The sequence below is a fragment of the Haliotis cracherodii genome, unplaced genomic scaffold (genome assembly GCF_022045235.1).
Source record: "Haliotis cracherodii isolate W230 unplaced genomic scaffold, xgHalCrac1.p SCAF_8, whole genome shotgun sequence".
Taxonomy (NCBI): domain Eukaryota; kingdom Metazoa; phylum Mollusca; class Gastropoda; order Lepetellida; family Haliotidae; genus Haliotis; species Haliotis cracherodii.
This window is the reverse complement of record NW_027266341.1, coordinates 31,465,732-31,472,779: the sequence shown is the minus strand read 5'-3', so window position 1 is coordinate 31,472,779 and position 7,048 is coordinate 31,465,732. Positions and strand designations below refer to the sequence as shown.

At 41.4% G+C, this 7,048-nt stretch overlaps 1 pseudogene; it reads left to right on the top strand.

Annotated features, from left to right (window-relative positions):
- The first annotated feature begins 2,384 nt into the window (after positions 1–2,384).
- Positions 2,385–5,083, top strand: LOC139450944 (uncharacterized; annotated as a pseudogene).
- The last annotated feature ends 1,965 nt before the right edge of the window (positions 5,084–7,048 follow it).

Below are 7,048 nucleotides of genomic sequence, written 5' to 3'. Positions count from 1 at the left end.
AGCCCCCACACAGAAGCACATGATCACATGTGGGGTCTCCATAGGCAAATGATTTTGTTCGAAAAATGCCTCTGTTCATCCAGCAGTGAATGGGTACCCGGTCGTATGAGACAGAGACCAGGACCCACTTGCACAAAGCGATCTTAGCGCTAAGACTATTGTAAGCCTATGTTAAAGTATGGGAGTTACGATCATCTTAGCGCTAAGATCGCTTTGTGCAAGAGGGCCCAGGACAATAATAATGCTAATGCAGCGCTTCCAGCTTACAATACTTGTGGGGTATGCGCATTGCAAGTGGACTATTATTAGTCGTGTAATGCGTTTTTAATCAGGTCAAATGAAACAGACTATGATGTCATATTTAAACAGATTTTATGAAAATTGTTCAAACATTACTTTGGTTACATGTATACTGAGTAACGGGTTCGGGTGGTGAGACTCGCCGAACTGGTTGATGCATGTAATCGTGTCCCTCATTGTGTAGATGGATGCTCATGATGTCAATCACTGGACTTGATTATTTACACACTGTCATCATGTAGATGAAATATGCAAACAAACAAACAAACGTGATTCAGACTCATTGTGGCGTTTGCAAGCAAAGGGTCTGTATCCTTACTGAATCCTCTCACTGGTGTTAGATCAACACTGCGTCCAATCCAGCAGATGACTTGAAAGGCAAGAAATTGATAGATATAAGTGATCATCAATCCCGATGGAGAAATGGTCCTACCTTCTTACATCTATCTTCTGACCAGTGGCCGATTGAAATTCAGCCAGACACTGTAGATGACAGTGAAGTGAAAACAAGGTGCATGCTGTCTGTATTGAATTTTGATCTACCTGTTGATCCCAACAGTTGTACAGATTGGAATGATCTCGTCACCAAGACTATGCAGGTGCTTCATGGGGCGGCTGATGATGCTGATACCAGAACACAAACTGAAATGCATCTCTACAGCCTTGCACAGCGACAGTGCTTTCCAGATGCGTTTACTGCATTAGAATCTGGGAACCTCGAACCTTCCAGTTGTAGGTTATTGAAACTTGATCCTGTTTATGATTCAACCCACAAGGTTATCCGTGTAGGCGGAAGACAGATCTGAAGACTTACCTGTTGACGTGAAACACCCTGTAGTGTTGGATCCAAAGCATGCCATGACCAAACTCCTCATAAAGGAGTATGATGAAAGACTTAAACACTCTGGACCTGAACGGGTGCTTGCGGAAATAAAAACGTTCTGGATCATACATGGAAGGGAGGTAGTTCGCAAATATCAACGCAAGTGCAGAACATGCCAGAAATGGAGAGGCAAGCCAGAAGCTCCCAAGATGGCAGATTTGCCATCAGCACCACTTTGATTATTCCACCTTGTATTCAACTGGAACTGACTGTGGAGGTTGCTTAGAGATTGGAGTGAGTGAGTGAGTGAGTGAGACTAGGCTACCCGACCGCCCCTCTCAGAGATTGGAAAAGATATCGAACATTCTCTACATATGTATGACAGCAAGAGCTGTTTATCTTGACATATTGGACAAAATGGACACTGATTCATTTTTGATGTCACTTAGACGTGTCATATCAAGACGTGGCAAGCCTTATGAAGTTTTATGTGACAGAGGCACAAAGTTTCGGGGTTGTTAGAGAGAGCTTGAGGAAGCATGGGCTGCAAGGACTCCTTCACTTGACACCTAGCAAAAGAGAAAAATCTCCTTTCGGTTTAATCCACCAAGTGAGTTGGGTTTAACGCCGCTTTTGACATTATTCCAGTTATATCACGGCGTTGTATATTTAAGACAGCGGCAGCCTTCCGCTATAGAAATAGCGCTTACTAAATTTTAACCTGTATATTTAAGACAGCAGCAGCCTACAGCTATAGAAATAGCGCTTACTAATTTTTAACCTGTATATTTAAGACAGCGGCAGCCTTCCGCTATAGAAATAGCGCTTACTAATTTTTAACCTGTATATTCAAGACAGCGGCAGCCTTCCGCTATAGAAATAGCGCTTACTAATTTTTAACCTGTATATTTAAGACAGCGGCAGCCTTCCGCTATAGAAATAGCGCTTACTAAATTTTAACCTGTATATTTAAGACAGAGCCATCCTTCCGCTATAGAAATAGCGCTTACTTAATTTTGACCTGTATATTTAAGACAGAGCCAGCCTACCAGTATATTTAACAAAAAGGATATTCCGTCACTTTAGAAATAGATATCAATAAACATTTATCTGTTCATTGACCTCTTTATGCTGTAGGCTTATAAATAGGTACTTCACACATGAACGGATAATGTGCGTGTTTATTAATGTAACAGGTTTAGATGTATTGCCTATCTTATGTACAAACTACTAATTTGGTACTATATCTTTTTCAGGAATCATGGCCTCCTTTATGAAGAGAAAACGCTGTGAAGACTGTGGAAACTCTTTTTCCTCTTCTTCGAATTACAAGCGACACAAAGGCACTTGTCCGAGTACAGAACCTGAACCTCCATCTCAAGACAGCTCTGACGATGATGAAGAGGTATACTTTGATGAAGATGAGATCGATGATCTGCTTCAGAGTTTTCAACCGAGAAAACCTCAGCAAGTTGAATCCTCTCAACCTGCCTCATCGGAAGTGAAACCATTTTTTAAGGCACTCATCTTATGGACATGTTTCTTCCTCTGCATTTGGCAGTCTGTATTTTATATTTCCTCAAATGCCATCCCAGTCCTTCTGCAATACCTTCATGTCCGTCTCGCCGTTGCCGCTCAGCATTACAAGTTCCCTGCTGTTGTAGTCCCGATTTTCCAAGTACTATTTACCTGCTCAAGAAATTACTCAGAATTGACGACAATAACTTTTCCCACTATGTTGTATGCCCAGCATGCTATAGCATATATAGATATTCTGACTGTGTTTCTGTTTTGGAAGGAGAAGAAGTCAGTATGACTTGTCCAAACGTCTCCCATCCTAATCACGCAATGAGACATTATCGCCAGCCTTGTGGTGCACAACTGTTACAAAGTATGACACTTTCCTCTGGCAAGAAGAAGCTTGTACCACATAAGAACTATTATTTTAAATCTCTGAATAATTCACTTTTTAACTTTTTTTATCAAGACCCGGTTTTGAGGAGAAATGTGAACAATGGGTCGTTAGTGATGGTACTTTGCAATGACGTGTATGATGGTCGTATCTGGAAGAGCTTCAGTGAGACATATTTGAAGGAGAAGAGAAACTATGGCCTTATGCTTAATTTAGACTGGTTTCAGCCATTCAAACACGTCCAATACTCTGTAGGTGTAATGTATTTAGTCATCCTCAATCTACCTCGAGAAGAACGTTACAAACGTGAGAATGTCATCATTGTTGGTATTATACCGCACATGAAGAAAGAACCCCCTACAAACAGTTTTGTACAACCTATTAGTTGATGATCTTCTTGAAGCATGGACAGTAGGTTTTTCATTCATCTCTAAGATATTTCGCTTGGCCTTAATGTGCATTGGATGTGATATCCCTGCTTGCCGAAAGTTATGTGGCTTTCTGGGACATGCAGCCGTCAAAGGGTGTTCTCGGTGCAAGAAGTCTTTTCCTGGTGAGCTTGGCAAAAGAGACTACAGAGGTTTTGACAGAACTCAGTGGATACCTCGCACCCATGAACAGCATATACGAGAAATCAGACACATCACAAGTGCCAGAACCAAGACAGATGGAGGAGCACTTGCGAGTTCGTATGGAACAAGATCCTCGTCTTGTCTGAGCTGCCATACCTTGATCTGATCAAAATGTCTGTTGTGGATCCTATGCACAATTTGTTTCTGGGGACATCAAAACATATGTTGCATGTATGGAGAGACACTGGTGTACTAACTGACAAGGACTTAGACGCTATCCAAGCAAAGGTGGATGCAGTTAACTGTCCAAGTGACATTGGTCGCATCCCACATAAGATTTGCTCCGGTTTTGCAGGGTTTAGTGCAGAGCAGTTTAAAAACTGGACTTTCCTGTTTTCTGTGTATGCACTGAAGGATGTCATTTCTGACGATCATTTAGAATGTTGGCGAAATTTTGTATTGGCCTGTAGATATTGTGTTGCCGAGTATTAACTGAAAATGACTTAAAAATGGCAGATTTATTACTGATGCGCTTCTGTGAGAATTTTGAGCGATTATATGGCCGTGACAAGAGTTACCCCTAACATGCACTTGCATGGTCATCTCATTGAGTGTGTTCAGGACTTTGGACCCATTTACTCGTTTTGGCTGTTCAGTTTTGAACGGTTTAATGGTATCCTGGGCGACTATACAACTAACAAGAAAAGCGTAGAACTGCAGCTGATGAGACGTTTCGTAAGCCATTCACATCTCCTTGGATTGGTCTTAGATGACGAGTTTCACTTTGGAGACACCCTTGAGCCGATCATCGCCACTGTTACAGCTAACATTAAAGTGGGTACTCTTGGCAAGATTAATTCAAGTGAATGCTTGCAGCTCCGACAGATGTCATCCCGATTTCATCACATTGAAAACCTTCAGTGGAATGACATTGACAAGTTCATTTATTCAAAATACAAAGTCCGTGGCCTCACTGAAAATGATGAACACTGCCTTCAAGAAATGTACAGAGCCCTCTATGGCGAAACAGTCGAGACTTTGCCGGCCGTTAGGGAAATAAAAAACTCTGTACCTTGGATCAGAAGTCTTTGGATCTGCCAAGTCTCAAAGTGTGAGATCTTCTTACATCACTGCCTACTGGACAGACGGGGACGGGAAAATTGGTTGGGGGGTTGCTCCGAGACCTGGAAAGGTACTTAGATACCTCCAGCACCCAGCAAGAGTTGAGGGCATGAAGAAGAGACACATCTTTGCAGAAGTTCAATGGTATCGAGAACTTGAAGAAAAACTAAAAAAACCCATTGTGGTCGACCAGTGGAAGCCTGGCACTCTTCGAAGTAAGTTGACTCTGGTCCATCTTCGTTTAGGCCGATTCAACGAATTAAGGGCAAATTCGTCAAGATTGAGGGACAAATAGGTACCAGGACTGTTACATTTGTGTCACCAAGACACAGATTTGTGTGTGTGTGTGTGTAATTTATTGGTTTATTGTTTCTATTTATATTGTTGTTGTATAGTTTTGCTTTAAATAGAAATTTTAATTGTACATTCTATATTCTAGTTCTTGTATGTGTATTATTGTAGATATGATTGTATATATGTATGATCATTACCCACTGATGTGCCCAAGTGTTATTTATTGTAAATATATCTTGAATTATGACATGATATCCTGTATATAAATTCACGTTCATACTGTGTTTTGTATTTTTGTTTATTCTGCATGGCTTGGTGAAATGGAATGAACATCTCGACAGCAGTTTAGTTATAATGCTATCAATTTATGGATTAGTTCTGAGAAACAGCCATATATAACAGGGTACCATTACATATGGATGTTCAATCGCATCGCCATGTCTGATAAAGGTATAGTCGAATTGTAAAATAGCACTAGGAAAACCACGATGCCTCTCTTGTGGTGGTGTACATGCCAATTTCCAATTGGAATGGTGGTATTTCCAAGTTTTGGATTATTTGGAATGGATGATATTTTGTCCAGTGCAAGTGCTCCACACTTCGGTGGTGCATGGGAACGGGAGATTAAGTGTGTCAAGGATGGACTCAAGGTAATCCTGGGAGACCAATCAGTCACTGAACCTGTACTTCAAACAGTATGTGCTGAAATAGAAGGCATTTTTAACTCTAAGCCATTAGGTCTTGTGTCTGGTGATGTGCGTGACACAGATCCCATTACTCCCAAATGTTCTGCTGATGGGAGTCTGGATCAATCCCTTCCACAGATGGTCTACCCTGCCAGTGAAATCATAGGAGAGCGCAAGTGGCGCTATAGTCGGGTTTTTGCAGATCACTTTTTGAAGAACTATTTGAGACGTTATTTGCCAGACTTTCAGTTAAGAAGCAAATGGGTTTCTGATCAGAAGGATCAGAAAGACATTGACTGTAAGGATGTTGTGATGATACTTGACCCACAAAGTGTGCGTGCCACCTGGTTAGTTGGAAGAGTTTCCAAGATCCATCCCAGTAGTGACGGCAGAGTTCGTGTTGCTACAGTAACGGTGGGTGACCGTGACATTACGCGACCAGTCACACGACTGATCAGACTCCCAGAATGCCCAGATGATAACTGATTATCTGTGCCTTTGAAATGTGACTTTAATATTGTATTGCCAATGACTGACCTTGTTTTGCTGCGATTGAACAGAATTGACATTAATGCAGCTTGCCTTAATGATAATTTCTGAAGATGCCTATAGGGAATTACTTTCTTCTTTTTCGATATTTGTTCAAAATTTGGGGAAGGCTTTCTCACAAAGTAATTAATGAATGCTGTTCAATAATAGTAAGAATAGTAAGGCCTATTGCCCATGCTGTGTGCATGTCGTGGTGTGTGATTTCGATTGTCTGCCATTCCGTTGCCGGTTCCACAGTTGTATGCACCCGATTCATACTTTTTTTTATGTAACCACGTGCTGTCCGTGTGCTTCGTCTTCTTTTCAGTCACCCTGTTATTGCACATATGCGTATACAGATGACGCATTGTCTTTTGTCACCCTATTATTGCACATACGTGTATACAGATGACGTCTTCTTTTGTCACCCTGTTATTGCACATTCGTGTATACAGATGGCGTATTGTCATTTGTCACCCTATAATTGCACAAACACGTACACAGATGACGTATTGTATTTTGTCAACCTATTATTGCACATTCGTGTATACAGATGACGTATTGTCTTTTGTCACAGGAGCGTAATAGTCGCAATTCCGAGTTCGATGCCCACATTGCACCTAATATTCTTGATGCTCCCGCTGTCATGTTACGGGTATATTACCTACTCACTCACTCACTCTATCAGGTGATATGAACCTTGATAATAACTCTTCCTTTCTTAACTAACGAGGCTAATCACCGTTTCCTTTGTTTTCACCATCCACCTTCCTCGTAAATACCGCCTCCGTGGTCGAGTGGGTACAGTGTC